Source organism: Gallus gallus, chromosome 14 (assembly GCF_016699485.2).
Source record: "Gallus gallus isolate bGalGal1 chromosome 14, bGalGal1.mat.broiler.GRCg7b, whole genome shotgun sequence".
Taxonomy (NCBI): Eukaryota; Metazoa; Chordata; class Aves; order Galliformes; family Phasianidae; genus Gallus; species Gallus gallus.
The window spans coordinates 9585271-9601567 of record NC_052545.1 but is presented as its reverse complement, the minus strand read 5'-3'; the positions used below and the strand labels follow the sequence as shown (position 1 = coordinate 9601567).

Here is a 16297-nt window from a genome sequence, read left to right as displayed (position 1 = left end):
CTTTTATGCTCCATAAAGAAAGCATACAAAAGCAGCATTCGAGTAAATGAAATCTTTAGTGTGCAATAGAAGCAGGAACTGGAGAAACTAAAATCCACATGGAAAACCACAAAATAATCACACATTGATTATCAAGTCAAGGAAGCCAGCTCAACCCCTTAAATACATATGGCTGGCACTAAGTTGGTGGTAGTAGCAGAAATAGAGAAGATGCAGGGTTGGTGTAAGGGAGAGTGAACGCAGAAGACTGCTGTTTGGAGGCACTCCGGCCCTATCAGCAGTCCTGGGGTTAGTGGTATTTTCTATTTTAAGCATAGAGAGAATCTCACAAGAGAGAGCATAATCAGATGAAAGCGTAAGCCCTCCGGACAAAAATGCAAGGTAAAGATATAAATCTGGTCATGCTGTCCTACTGAGGCAGAGATATCACAGGCAGACCTTTTTCTTCCAGTTTAAATTGGTCCAAGTGGAGCGGCATTACTAAAGAATTACCATGGAGAAGAAACTATTTCCCATCTGCAAAAACTCCAATTCAATAGAGAGGGCTAACTCAATATCTGCCTTAACTCCAGAATCTTCCTATGGCATTGTGTCTCCCATGGAAGAGCGAGGTCTGTGTGCCTGAGAGCACACCACCACGGCTATATCTGAGGGCATGGCTATCAATGCTAAGTAATCCTTTCTTTACAGCACGGCTACGTTAAGGTCCCTCAGAGAAGTTTAGCTCATTGATTCAGTGATTATTTTCTGTGTATGTATCAGCACTCTGCACGTTAGGACCTCTTTAGGAGCTCCCAGGTTAAGGAATTGTCCTCTCTCGCTGGATACCTGCAGCAGTGATTGCTGTTTGCTCTGACTCACTCAGAAGACCTGCCCACGCAAACAGTGCATGAGATAATAAAAAATTCAGTAAGCTTTCAGAAAGAGAACATTCTTCATCTGCTCAGAAACATCTGGACATTTCAGGAGTCCTGCTATATTTATGGAGTCTACTCAACAAATAGAAGTTTTTACTCGAGGGTAACTAAGCCATTCTGGGGGCTTTGCCAGGCATCTTCTCTCTATTTTGTCTATGTACTGTATGAATAATGCATCTTCTCTGAGCACAAAGCAGCAGCATTAGCTCCTTGTTTGCTTCTGTGTATTTTTAGGAGCTCCCACTAACTGTTCCCAGTTACAAGGGGCCAATGTCAGTATGGTGGCTGCAGGCCCAGCAGCCCTGGAAGGGACCCTGGGCCTCGGGCTGCCAAAATCACAGACCGTCTTAGAGGAGAGCGGTTGAGCCAAATCTCATGTAAGAGGGTCAGTGGAAATGTCTGTCAGGATCTCATGTGTCCCTATAAACACTTCCCTGCAGGAACAGAGAAGAAAAGTTTAAAAAAAAAAAAAAAAGTTAAAAAAAGGAAGGAAAAGGAAAAAGGAGAAAAGGAAAAGAAGGTAGTTCTGATCTTTGAAAGTTACTCTAGCTTCTTTTTCTAAGGATTTTTCATCAAGAATTTGCATATGAAAAGGTGAAAATGTCATAACTTACACCCCATTCTTTTCTCCATCCCTTTCATGCCCAGTCTCATTTTAAGTCCTTGCCTGCCTTAACCAGACCCAGGATATTTTGATTTTGTCTTTTCTTTGAGAGTAATGCCATTGTGAAGTTATTTCTCGAACTATCTTTTCTCCAATTATGTTCTTCATCATATTTTCATGCAGGAAAACTAATAGCAAATCCATTGCAGCTTGAAGAAGTGCTCAGAATTGGCTTCACTTTATTAACTTTGGTAGGAATAAAGATGTTTAAAGTGCTCTGCTTCTGAAACATCTCCCTCTACCTTATATTCAGTATAAGTGACCTAAGCCTTACTCTCCTTTCTTACAAAAGCAGTCCTTGAAAAGAGTAAAGCAGCTTGGATTTCACAAAGAAGGAATTTTCTTATCATTTTTATGACAATAATGAGACACAGGATACAAGCAGGTTAATGTATTTTTGTTGTTTGCAATTAGGGACCAAATCATAGACAGTCATATACCATCATACTGACTTTTCTTTGCTGGAGATACCATCTAAACCTCATAATGATTAAAAGAATATAAATTCATGGTCTTAACCTGATAGTTATCAATGTGATTTGCATATCACACTTCAGCCCATGTTTATTTTTCTTGCCTTTAATATTTACTTCGAGTAGAGACAGTAGGTAATTAGTCTCATATAACTTCTCTGTCTGAGCAGATTCAATTATAACTGACCCAAAATACTGAATTCAGCTATGAGATGAATTATTTTTAAAGCAAAACTATGACAAATCTTTTAAGAACCAGTTGCTCTGACTTTTTTGCTCGTCACAAATGATGCGCTCCCAGTGGTATGAAGCTTGGAGAGTCTTGCACAGAAAGCAAGGTCAAAGCGTCAAGCATCACATCATTCTGGCATTAGCTTATGCCCTGCTCTGCGCAGTTATGGAGAGGATTTGTTTCCTGAGTCTTGATCCACACTGGGGCATGATTTTTCTAAGGTGCCAAGCGTTAGGTCAGTCACATCTCTGAGCACAGACGTGCGAAACAGGAAAAGCTGTCTGATTTTCAGTTAGGATTGAGGGTAGTGAAGTACTGGTAGACCTAATTAATCCCTTCACTGCAGCAGGAATGATTTCATTGTGACAGGAAGAGACTGGAGTGGTTACAGGGAAGCAGGAGTCCGGAGGCGTCAGGAGACCTTCCAGCAGGGCAGCACAGAGCCACCAGATTCTTGCACTAGCTGAGCTCATGCTCTCTGCTTGCAGGTGGCAGATTTGTCCAATTCACTGCTGCCTATTTGTGTTGCTGTGCCTCACCTGTCATCTCGTTCCATGCTGGATCCCTCAGTTCAGTACGTTTTTCCTTTTTGATAGGTGAGACTTGTGCTGGATGACAGCATGCCCTCTGTACAGACACAAAACAGAGGTCGTGTTACAGTTAGCAAGGAGCTGATTTGAAAGAAAAAGATTAAAATGGAGCAAAGGAGGCCCCCTCCTGCTGGAGATAGCATCATGGTTTTATACATGAAAGAGTTCAGACACACAGGATTTGGTTTGGGTATCATGCTGTTCTATTAGCTTCCTGGAAGGCTTGGAGTAAGTCAACAGTGAAGGGGTTGATTGTCCTTGAACCTGCAAGTGGGTGTAGCTGCTTGCCAATCCTTGTGGGGGCATGCTGCACTTCTGATTGCAGCTACCTTAGAAACTGGGACACCTGCAAGAATGTGAAAATTTTCTCTTTTCAGAAGGAAAGAGTAAAAACAAAGGTGAAAAAGAGGATGGCTGGTATTTACCTGAGCCCTGTGTTCATGACTCAATTCCTACTCTGTGCACATTGCTCTCTTTCTAACAGATAGAGCCATTAGGAAGTAAGAAAAATCTGCTACAATCAAAATGAAGTCTACTAAGATTCTGTTTCCTATTTGAATGAAAATTTATGCTTTTTTTTTTTTTTTTTGCAGTGAAGGAAATGGAATTCTAATGGTTTCATAAGCAATGGACATACTTACACCCTTTTCTCTTCTGCATGGATAGGCAAATAGGCAGATGTTTATGAACAGTTCTCTGCCACGTGGGATTATATATATTCCCCTCTGGGAAGTGAAAAAGGTATTTCAGCTGCAGTGAAGATTGATAGCAATTCCCTGGGAGAGGGCAGCTCTTCTGCTCAGTAGTGGGTTGTTCTGGTGAGGGGTGATGTAGGTGCATTAATGCACCTGTGTTTCTACAGAAGAAACAAGAAGGAAGGGACTGTAACAAACTCAAACCAGAACACATCCTCATAGCATAACCGTTGGAATGTAAGTGGCCTTAAGTTAAAGAGAGTTTACACAGCCAATTGTCCACTTAGGAATGTGTATATAATATCAGTCTGAATGACAGGAAAGTCATGCTAGGTGGGGAACCAGTGGGAGAATTAGATGTATTCTCAGAGATGGCATGACTGACTGGGTCATAGAGTTTCAGAAGTTCAATTTCACTGTTAAGACCAATAAAAGATGTCATCAAAAGCAAAGGGACTGGATTCTTATAACTGGCCTGCCTGTTCCAGAAGATAAGGATAAGCTTATTTCATAAACATTTGCCCTAGGAAGAAGGTGCAGTGGAGTAAAGTCCTGGAATGATAAGGGACCGCAGATTTTATGCATGCCAGTCACCAAAATTGAAAATAGATTTTGGGTCTTGTTGTTCCAAAAAGAATTTGAGGCTCATAAATACGAGGGTTATCAGGATCGCTTGAAAAATCCTTCTGTACCCAAGAGGGGATTTATTTTCCTACTCATAACACAGACGCAAAGATAGCACAGGAGTAATAGTCCTGAGAAATTACTTTGTGGGCAAGTAAACAAGAAGAGCCTTTTTAGACTTTGCTATGAGCTGGACAGATGTACTTTGGGAGGAGCGGTAGGAAGGTGAACTTCTGCAGCTGGGTGAAAGGTTTCCGTCAGAAGCAAAACAGACAAAAGCCTAACATTACTTATCAAGGCATCCCCCATCTCCTGCCTCTCAGCTGCACAGGGGCCAGGCACTCCGGGTGAAGGGAACTGAACTGTGAGAGCCCATAGGATGCCCTGCTCTTGCCACCACGCCTGTGTTGGTCATCCCTCAGCCCTGACCATGAAGACGGTAATTTTGCCATGAGAGAAGAACTGGGAAAATCTTTATGACCATTGTGACTGAAAACAGTAGCTCTGATCCAAAGTTATGAATTGATATTTCCAATCTAAAATCACCCTTATCTGTTGTTTCTATGGCGGTCTTTTTGTCCACATTTTAGGTTTTTATTCTCCAATTCTAGCTGTGCTGTTCTCAGGCTGATTTTTGGCACGGTCTAAATCAAATGAGCCTCTCTAAGCAAACAGGAATTTTGTTCCATCCATTGCATTACTAACACTTTCCAGGCCTGCCAATAATACCACTAATCAGAAATCTAAGCCCTGTAACAGCACTGAGCTCCAGCACTGTCTCACTGCCCTGCTGCTGGGCAGGTTTTGGAAGAAGCACACATGCACATACTAAACACCTTATGAGCAGGCCAGTGAGGAGCACAGATTAATCTTTAAAATACTACAACCTTAGATAAATTCGTGTCTTTGTACCTTACATCTAACAGAATCAAAGGAGTAACTGGCATCTTTTCTTTTGTTCAAACTACTTCTTGCAGAGGAGTCCAAGACTTCTTTTTCTCCCCAGGGTCTTTGAATTTTTTTTTTAACCTTGCAGAAATAAAATTAAGTCTTGAGACGAGGGCATATTTGAAGTGATCTCACCTGGATTTTGTAGGAGGCATTTTTGTTTATGTAAGACTAGATTTGCTTGATAACTGTTCAATTTCCTTCTCCAGAACTGATCCAAAGCTCACTGAATCACAAAGAAAGAATCCCATCCATGTCAGTGGAGTTTGCATCAATCCTGAAATGTCAACAGATGACCACTAAGTTACAGGTACATCAGTAACGCTCTATTCACTTTTCTTCTAAAGAAAATATCAGAGGTTTTCCTTTGCACTGCATGCGGCTGAGTTTGAACATTTGTCAAGGACATAAGTAATGGGGAAAGGTTCAAGGTTTTACTCCTCCCAAAGGGCTGTGACAAGAGTGCGGGTGCCAGAGCAGCTTGTGCCTGGAACAACGCTCATGCGGCACTGGTGGCCTCACTTTTGGCTGGAGAGAACAGCCTAATCCTGTGAGATAATGGCTAAATAACTGGGAAGGAATGGGTTGGCATTTGTTTGGGAGCAGTGTTTGGGAGCAGGATGGCCATTCTGTTTTTCAGTTTCTTTTATTTACAAACAGTGATACCTCTAGTACAATGTAGATATTAAGTGTGGCTGTTTTCATTGCTCTAGCATTTCTAGCGTTCCTTGTGCTCTGTTGGTTCCTTGAATTCACTGTTTATCCATCAGGCAGTAGCAGAGGTAAAGTTTACAGGAAGAAAAGGATCTCTGACTATCTGCTTGTCATGTTTCTGTGGATTCTTTAAAAGACATATATGTATATATAAAAGAGTAGAAACTTTCAGTTTATCTTCTCTACAATATTATTCACTTTTGTCGTTCCCCTTTGGTTTACAATGTGTCATACTTGGAAGTATTCCCTCTAAAGCTCAGGTTTCTACTGTGCCTCTTGGAAGGAGGAAGATAGAAGAGTTCACTGTGTTTCATATCCAGACGGTTCACTGATCTACATTTATTTCCTCTACTTCCCATTTAACATTTTATGTGACTTTTTTGGTGTGCCGCAGCAAAGATTTTCAATGGTCCAAAAAACCATTCTGGGGAGGAATTCTGATACCATGCTGCCCTTGATAGGATAGTGACTGGCAGTATATAAATACACTCAATGGAATGACAGAAAACTCTCTTCTGTATTTATGAGAAGCCCTGGGCCAACACACACAGTGGTGGGAGCCCATCTGCTCCATTGCAATCATTTTATTGACACACGCTGCTATTTAACAGCTGAAGCTTTTGCAGTTTTTTTTTAAAGCTCAGTGCATGTAGCGAGCAGGAGGTCTTTTAATAGCGATATGACAAAGCCAAAACAAATCTAAAAGGTGAGTTATAAATTTAAAAGTCTGGTTATTTATTTGAAGAAGCATGTGAAGGATGGAAGGAATTTGGGTATTTCTTGACCTCCTGGGGTTCCTACTACAACTCTGACATGAGCCACATGCTAACGAGTCCTTTATTGCAACGAGTGCAGCAAACACCAGCTAGGAGAATAGAAGGGATCTGAGCAGTTTGTGATCTGGGGGGCTTGTGGGTCTCCCCAAGGCATGGGGAGGGCTTTGGTCACATGTAGTGCAGATCTGTTTCCTACTACTGGATGGCCTGGTGGGAAGATGGGCATTGTTGGTCCACTTCAGATGAGCAGGTACATTTTCCATTTGGCTTTGTTTCACACTACACTGTTTATTTTTATTTTTATTTTTTTATATTTGCTCCCATAAACATTTCTTCTCATTTCCATAAGTGTGACTGTTTAAGCTGTTGCTCAAAAATGGCCACCAGTGCACTGCAGCCAATGAACCTATTTCCACCAGAAATGTCAAGGCCTGAATTTGGATAAACCCACCTTGCACCTATATTTGAAATTCAATTCAAACATCAGAGCTGGTTTCTGTTTAACACTTCACTTAATGTCTGTGCCTGCAAAAAATGCAGATTTACCTCTCATTTTCAAACCCAACTTTTCATACTTCATTGCTCCATATGCTTTTGCCTATCAGCACCTCCATGCAGATCTGACATAAGTACTTAATTCGAAGCGTATGTCCAAGTCTACTGGTATCTGTTAAAGAATTATAAGTTTAGTCCCATTAATCTCCATTATTAAAAATCATGTTGATTTTACTCCAGGCATCAGTGTTTTAGACTCTGTCCACCTGTGTAAGAGTCTGGAAGTGTGTTTTCTGCAGAGTACCAAGATGGGTGGATAGCAGAAATGAAAGCTTTCATCCTCTCCATAAAGGGAGTAGTATCTCCCTCCTCCAAGTTTTATGAATTCAGTCTGAAAAAAGGAGTCATAAACATGCTGTTAAAAGACTGCCGTTTTAAAAGGCTGTTTCCCCAGAGACAGTCTGTGAAGCATCTTGATGTGAATTCATAATGTCTGAGCAGTCTCAGCTGAATTAGAGATTGAAAAGAGGACAAGAGCAGCAAAATATGATTTCAGAATTCAAGTTAGCCAAACGAGGCAATTCAAGGTTTAAGAGGCACTTCACGTTCTTAACTTTTGCCATAGAAGCGTTCAAAAATGCAAAGGTAAGGTAATTACTGTTGCAGAACAACCTATTTCTCTTAGGAAAACTTTCCTTTAGTGCAAAAGCCAGAGGCATGCTGCTCTCTTCTCCTCTGAGCAGGAAGCAGCCAGCAGTTGAAACAGTAATGGCGTCTGCGCACCACTATGGCTGGGCAGAAGCTGAAACCCAGCCAGAGGGGCCACAAACTTCCTGGGCAGATGTGTGAACCCAAACAACCCTCCCGAGGACTGAAAGAGCTGTTCAGATCTTTGGTTGTGGGGAACTCCAGAATCTGGAAGTGCTCCTAGAGCCTGAGGGCCAGAAGTCATAGAATCATAGAATGGGTTAAGTTGGAGGGGACCTTAAAGACCATGTAGTTCCATGCCCCTGCCACGGGCTGGTTGCTACCCACTAGATCAGGCTATCCAGAGCCCCATCCAACCTGGCCCTGAATGCCTACACAGCTTCTCTGGGCAGCCTGTGCCTCACCAATCCTGAGTAAAAAAATTTTCCTAACATCTAATTTAAATCTTCCTCCTTTTAGTTTAAAGCCATTCCCCCTTGTCCTATCACTACCAGACCATGTATAAAATTGGTTCTCCTCCTGCTTGTAAGCTCCTTTCAAGTACTGGAAGGCCACAGTGGTGTCTCCTTGGAGCCTTCTCTGTTGGCTGAGCGAGCCCAGCTCCCTCAACCTTTCCTCACAGGAGAGGTGCTCCAGCCCTCTGATCATCTTAGTGGCCTCCTCTGGACCTTCTCCAACAGCTCCACATCCCTCCTGTACTGATCCCTTCAGAGATGATCCTTAAGCTTGTGAATTTTTCTAGTTCTTTTCAAGAGAGCATTATTTCCTTCATGGTCACATCTACACAAATACACATCCACAACGTGATTAATGGCTCTTAAGAACCAAAGGAAGGGGTTAGCTAATGCTTTTAATCACTGTCAAACTTCATAATTTTCCCACTTATTTTTCCTGTCTCCTATGAAGCTTCTTCACTGCAACACCTAGTAAAAGCTGCCGCTTCGTGTTGGATGAACTTGCAGCGTGCTTCAGATGATACTTCTAATACCTTTAACCCACCTTCCTCCATGCACCTGCTGAAAACTGAGCACTTCTGAGATTCTTTGTAAAAGTGTGAGAAACTGGGTTCTGTTTCTGTTCCCTGACCAGAAGAGTAAATATCTGACAGAAGTACAAAGTCAGGAATGGCCTGATGACCGAAATGAAGGTTTTTTACTAATAGTTTATAGCAGTTATTACATCCTACAGCAGTTGATGTCTCCTTTGGCTTGAATCTTCACTCACTCACATGTGGGAATCACATCAAGATGGAGTTTAGGTTTTGTAAAGTCTGAAAATGCAAGAAAATGTGAGTAGTCACAGAGCTGCACTTTCACAAGAATGCACAGCCCTGAGATGAACCTCTCATCTCTGGACATCAGTGAGAAGCACTGATGAAGGTTTTGGAGAACATCCTCAGAATATTCAGAGGATGTCCTTAAATCTTGTCATCTCATGGTTGTCTTAACTTCAGCCCTGGTAAGGCTCTTCTGAATGAGCTTTTCAGGGGAGAAGTATGTTTGTTGGTATGCATAACAGGGAGCACACATTTAAGTGTCTTTCAACTGCTGCCAGGAAAAAAAAAAAAGTGGAAATAAGGAGTGCAAATCATAATTTTGATGAAGTTTTGGGCTTCCTGCCAGACATGGTAAGTACTACTGCCTAAATAAGGACAACAAATAGAAGCTAATGTAGCGGCCACAGTGAGTGAATGTTCAATCTGCCTCCGTGGTCACAGTGGTCACAGCCTGGGGAAGAGTACTGCCTTGCTAATGATTGCCTCAGGCATCCTGGGATCCCCAGGTCACTGCCTCCTCCAGGCCTGGTGGCATCACTGTTACCCACCACTTCTTCATGGCAAATTATTTACCTTTTTTTTTTTAACACTTCCCGAAAAGGTCTTTAATGGTTGATTTCATTCTTTAAAGAATTGATAGCTTGACAAAAAAAAAAAAAAAAGAAAAAAGAAAAAAAATTCAGGATCCAGCTCATTCATATGTGCTTGCAAATAAAATAAGCACTACCCAGGCAGAACAGAGATTTATTTTCAAGCATGTGCAATTTAAGGGCATTTACTTAAAATTATTCTAGAAACAATGGTGATGCTTGTGCATTACTCTCACTGTCTTTTTTTAATGCCACTCTGTATATTTAATCCATCTTACTGCTCAATAGAAATAGCTTACTCCTACATTTGAGTAACTGATTGGGTGAGAGCCTGCATCTCAAGCACCATCCTGTCACTAGCAATGAATGCCATTTTTAGATCTTTCATTCCCAAGAAAGGTCAGTCACTATTTTAAACAATAGAAAGAAAAAAAAAGTCAGTGCAATGTTCACTTTCTCCAGTTTTTAAAGGGAGAAAAATAATCACTTTGCTAAAGTAATTTCTAATATTTTGTATAGATTTAACTCAATCAGGAAAAAGATTTTATTCTCAAGGTGTTTTTATACATTTCTGATAATGTCACAGTTGTCCTGTGGAAGGACATCAGATAAGACATACAGTTGGTTGAAATCTTCTGAATTCTCTGTGCTGTTTTTCAAACAGAAAAATTCTGTCTTCAGAAAATAATATTAAAGAAACATCAGCCAATTAATTCAAGGCTATCAAATACAGTCAGCTTTGACTTTATAGGGATTTCTCTAGTTTGTGGGGAAATGGCCTCAAATGTCTATTATATTTAATTATAAAAGTCAAGTCCCTTGTAAAAGTGCTTCCACAAGATCTAGACCACTATTTTTGGTTCCTTACCTCCAAGAAGCCAATGGAGACTAACCCTTCAACCTAGCCAGGTAAAGCATATGCCCAAAGCTGGACTACATGAATACCACCCATTGGTTACTGGTGGAAATTCACCATGGCAGATGTACTGCAAGAGGTGATGATCACAAAAATACCAGCACTTATCTTCATTGAGAAGACACAAGGTGAACTTGTATGGCTATTGGTAACAAAATGTAAGTATGAATTATGTCAGCTGCTTTGCAGAGATTTTTGAGTGAAAAGATCATCATAGAATCAAAGATTCCTTACAGTCAGAAGGGACTTTTAAAAGTAATCTAGTCCAACTTCCCTGCAATGAGTAGGGACATCTACAGCCCGGTCCAGCCTGACTTTGAGTGTCTCCAGGGATGGGGCTTCTACAACATGTCTAGGCAACCTGTTCCAGTACCGAAACACCCTCACTGTAAGAGACTTTTTCCTTATATCCAATAAAGATATAAGGATGAGGGGAGGATTCAGAGAAAAAGCTCTGCCATTATGGTTAGGGCTAAGATCATCCAGACATGAGTAATGTTAGTTAACAGACAGCTTATTATTTGTTGTATAAATGATTCTGTATGAGAAATATTAGAAATACAGCTGTGTTTTTCGTGGCGGCATACACTTTTTGTTACCCAGTGCCCAAAAAGTAACTTATAAACCTGAAGACAGAGGATGAAAAATTCCATTTTGAGTAACTTAGAAATCATATGCCAGTCTTAGGCCCAAAAAAGTGGGTAAATAAAAGGTACAGACTGATTGGCCTGAAGATATATACAAGCTGATTATCTTTTTTCTGGATGAAATCAAATATACGCATTATGTTGTTACCACTTGCTTGGGTCTTGAAACACAATGAATGTCCTTACAACTCCTTTGATGCCAACTGCTGTGAAGGAAACTTCTGTCATATCTTTAGGCCAGGTGAGGTAAGTCAGCATCAAAACAACTCCTTATGGCAAGCTGTAAGTTGCTTGAAAATACAGCCTGGATAAATCTTACGAACAAACTTTATTTTCTCTTTGAATTGAATACAGCAATAGATATGTACAGAATACATATCTATAGGGAAACATCAGCTCTGCAGGACAGAGAACCACGTCCATTGGGAAAATAGCTTTCCTCATTGCTTCAGTGTGTTTCATCACTTGTTAATTAGATGCTTTCCCCTCTTCAGTTCTTAAACAGAGCTCAGATAGTGCAGATGCAAGTTCCTCATGAGCACTGTTGAACTACATTACTCCTGAGGATGAAAAGAGGATCGTTGCAGGGAAATTTTGTGTATTTGGGAGAACACATTTAAACTCTGGTTAAGATCTAGTTTTTCTTAAGTATTTCCCCCCTCTTTCTCCTACAGCATATTCAGACCATCACGTTTATCCTTTTCCTTACATTTTTCAAACCTTTTTTTTTTTTTGTCTTTTCATTTTTTAGATCTACATAAATAGCTTCTCAACATAATAGATATTTTAGCATATATTGAGATGTGATTCTTGCTTTATTTGAAATACTAGTATATTCAGCTATTGTTCTTACAACAATTTAGCAAATAATTAGTGCTAAACACGTGTATAGGAACTGTTGAGTCATGGCCTGAACCACTGATTGAGCACCTGGGGAAAGGACCCGGTCAGCCCTGGGAGCACAGGTGAAGGCAATTCAGCTGTACAACCAGAAGGGGTGGAACCTGACTGCCCCTCTCTTAGACCTCATTTAAGGGCTGACTGCCAGGGGAGAAGGGTGTCTGGTTGGAGAGCTCTCCCTTGTAGAGTTTCCCCTGTGAGCCTACATCTTCAGAGACAGGTAAGCACTCTTCCTTTGTAGCACCTTGTTATTGCGCTGGTTCCCTTGTCATTGCACCTCCTGTGTTGCCAATCCATGATGTTGATTTTCTTAATGTTATAACAGGAAAAAAATAGAACTCACTCAGACAGGTTCAACTTCAGCTTAAAACTGCCTTTTCTCTGGAGCTCAGGTCAGCAGATCATACACAGGTGTGTAAGGGTCACAGTACTCCCTCCATCCCCCAAAAACTCTCCATGCCAATGTTAACCAATTTGGGCAGTGACTACCATAAACTATAGTCAAATCATTTCTTATTGAGAAGCCTGATTACCACGATTCCTTTCTATTGCTGCAGCAGTATCAAAACGCTTTATTGTGAATGAGATTTAAAAAAAAACAACCCAACACCAAAACATGATAGTAAAAACATGAAAAAGAGTGCAGTCATATCCTGACTGATAGCATGCTCCCGCAGACTGTTGCCATCCGCTGAGAGGATATGCCAATATTTTTTATGAACTATCTTTACAAAGCATAACTTAAGCAGGCTGGAAGAAAACAGCAGCCTAAGAAGTGGTGTTCAAGAAAGCTGTGGGAAAGAGGGGAAGGAAAATAAATAAATAAAATAAAACAACCTCCAGAAGAGGAGAGCTGCTGAGCTGAATTGGCATGTGGGCTGTAGCTGGAACAAAAGGATTCTTCAGTTCATGCCAAAAATACTCATCAGTGCTTCTCGATTTTTAAGCTTAACTTTTGTAGGTGACTTTTCTTGTCTCTGAACAATCTTGTGGGAATCTGCATGGGTTCAACTATGGGTGACTATAAACTTGGGAGACAAGTTTGTTCCTCAGTAAGAAGGGCAAGGTTGTGCTTTCTGAGTTTCTGTCCTGCTCCAGAACCTCCCTGGAGCCTCCTTACAGCTTAGATGGTACAGCCCTTTTTCTTCCTCCTTCCTCTACTTTTTCAGTGCTCAGAAGGTCCAGGCATGCCTCAAAGTCAGCTCAGCAAGTTAGGCGCCTACTGTACTTCCCAGCTATATAGAGGTGGCTTCTACCTAGGCTGGATATCACCACAGTGTGTTTTAGGTGACACAGCTGTGTTTTAGGTGACTTATTGCACAACATAAGATATCACTGAAATGGCAAAATATATATATATCACAATTTAACAGAAGAATATCTTTCCTGTAACCCAATTTAGCTGTAGGACTCATTATCACAAGGAGCCACTAGGCCCAGAAATTTAACGATCTTTGGAAAGAATCAGGCATTTGTGTCTCTAGAAAGGAAAAAATGAAGTTCTCCCATTGAAAAAAAAAAAATAAAAAATACAGAAGTCTTTTTATGTTTCAGATTTAAGGAAGCATTTAAGAATTAGAGCCTAGAAAGAGGTTAGATGTGGAGGAGGCAAACATGAAATCTGCCTACTCTGGTAACTTCAGAAAGATCGTCAGCCAGAGAGCTGAAGAAATTAGGTTATTCAAATCATGACAGTCCCTGTGCAAGCTTTATTTTTCATCCAGTACAGAGTTATATCATAGAATGAATCATAGAGTGGCCTGGGTTGAAAAGGACCACAACAATCATGCAGTTTCAACCCCTCTGCTATGTGTAGGGTCACCAACAACCAGACCAGGCCGCCCAGAGCCACATCCAGCCTGGCCTTGAATGCCTGCAGGGATGGGGCATCCACAGAGGGCAACCTCTTCCAGTGCGTCACCACCCTCTGTATGAACAACTTCCTACTCCCTGGATGTGTACCATATCCAGTAAAGAAGTTCATAGTAAGCAAATGAAGGCAAACAAGAACAAAGTGCAAGTCTAATAGTTTTTCTGGCTTTGGCTACTCATTTCAGATAGAAAATAGCACCTGCTAATCTTCTACCGCTTTACAGTAATGACCTGGACAATATTTTTGCGATTGTCAATGTAATACACAGCCAAATCCCTTTATGCCTTCAGTCAGTATCAAGTCACTGATAAATCAAACTCCCATGCAGTACCACAGCCATCCATTGGCATTGCTTGCTGATTGTAAATGGCAGTAGGGTTTCCTTGAGAAGCTCACTCTGTAGAAATGATCCTGCTCTTAAATATTATATAGGTACCTCCATTCCAAGTTTGTTTGTGCTTTCCTCAGCAGATGTAGGCACACCTTGTTTATAAAGCTCCAGCTAAGCTTGCTTTTTTTTTCAGCCCTTCAAAGAGCACTACCAATAACAACCTTTTAGAACCTGGATATGTTTGAAATCTTGCTAATCCTAAAGCAAATAGATCTAAAGAACCAGCAAGCTGAACCATGCAGAAAATACAGTATGTACACTTGCAAAAAGCAAGATGACCTTTTATTCTTCAGCTTGAAAATGAGTTTTTGTATCTGAGGGAAATACTACTAATAAATCAACAATTTTGGCCTCAAAATATATTCACTTAATAATCTAGTTTTTCTCTCTTTTTTTTTTTTTAAAGTAACACAGTTCCCTGGGAACAGGAATGGTCTTTGTTATTAAAAAGGCATTTGCATAAAAAGTTTCCATGTTTAGGGGCATTTAGTTAACTAAGGAGTAAAAAACATAAAAAAATAATATATCCCATACAGAAAAATTGGCAGAAAATTTGTCCTTTACTCCATGGTTTTACTGATTATGGATTGGTAGCAAATTAGAGTTAGATTGGTTCAGTTGGAAGGGTCCTTTGGAGATCATCAAGTCCAACTGCCTGATGAAGAGAGTTACTTTGTAAGATATTATTAATGCAGTCACAGCTTATAAGAAACCATCCCTAAAGGAAGATGCCAAAATGAATTCTTCATGTAGTAACAAAGGAAGCCAGAAGACTCCCATACAATGAGTCAAGTCTGCAATAAAGACAAGCCTGACATTTCATAAGCTTTTAAATAAGTATGCTGTAAATATTACAGATTCTATTTCTAACACTTGTAAAGGCTCCAAAACCATTCATCATCACTAAATGAACGTATTAAATTTGGTATGACACTAAGTTGCAATTATAAACGGGGAAAGCATCAACCTGTAAATTATCTCATAATCCATCCACTGCTCAGGCAGTTACAGACTTTTCCATCTTAATTAATAGTCAATGCATTGTAAAAGGCCTAAAGGAAATATTTTTTCCCTAATCAAAGCATAAAGTTAATCCATGTGTCACACTACTACGTGGTAAACTGGTAATCTTTTTCAGAAGAAAACACGTTAAGAGACTGAAAAACAACAGCTTAGTGTTTCTCTCCCTCTATCAAATGTTTTTTTTTCTTTTAAGTCAGTCCCATTTCTAAAGGCAGAGGTGAGCAGCACATCTCTCAGCAATAGCCATCAGATTTGTACAAATGCTGCCAGGCTCTCCTTGTATTCACTGCGGCGCTGTGCAAACCTAATCAATTCACAAAGGCTGTAATGAAGTGATTACAGAAATAATAGACAGTGGTGGAAAAGAGGCCTGTGAGAGCCATGGAGAGAATGACTGTCTGTCCTCCTCACCACAAAGAAACGTAGCCTCTGCTCTGCCTGGGCTCATGGGGATTCAAGAACCAGTCTGGGAAGTGATGGGGACACACGCTTATGTTAGTGTGTGTATATCATATTTTGTCAGGTTTTGAAACTGCAGCATCATGATTTATATGCAGGGTTGTTTAGGTCATAATTAAGATTTCTAAAGCGTACTTGTAGTCATTTATTTTCCTGCTGCTGCTCAGATCTGTTGAGCTGGACTCAAAGCATTAAGAATAGGCTCCTACTGAAAGAAGTTAAATAGGATACATATTTGTTAAGTACTTCCTTGAAATAAAATATGATTTCTTTTCCCTCTTAATTTATAAAAATTTAAAATGGCTAAGTTCCTAACTTATTTTGTCTACTGAGCCATTGAAAGTGATTAGAGCATAAATATATATGACATCCATGTTATTACCAAA

General features: G+C 40.4%; 2 long non-coding RNA genes across 8 annotated transcripts in view; one reads left to right on the top strand and one right to left on the bottom strand.

Moving 5' to 3' along the window:
- LOC101751275 overlaps positions 1–16297 on the top strand; it is a 102310-nt gene that overhangs the window by 58024 nt on the left and 27989 nt on the right. For 2 of the 3 annotated variants that reach the window (XR_005839761.1, XR_005839762.1), the window contains exons 4-5: positions 3470–3617; positions 5353–5453. This is a non-coding gene — a long non-coding RNA (uncharacterized LOC101751275). The remainder of the gene's footprint in view (positions 1–3469; positions 3618–5352; positions 5454–16297) is intronic. The other variant, XR_006931483.1, reaches the window with a different exon arrangement.
- Positions 1741–16297, bottom strand: part of LOC107054633 — a 101854-nt gene continuing 87297 nt past the window's right edge. For 4 of the 5 annotated variants that reach the window (XR_006931479.1, XR_006931482.1, XR_006931481.1 and 1 more), the window contains 2 exons: positions 5279–5420; positions 1741–2913 (listed from right to left, as the gene is read on the bottom strand). This is a non-coding gene — a long non-coding RNA (uncharacterized LOC107054633). The remainder of the gene's footprint in view (positions 2914–5278; positions 5421–16297) is intronic. The other variant, XR_006931480.1, reaches the window with a different exon arrangement.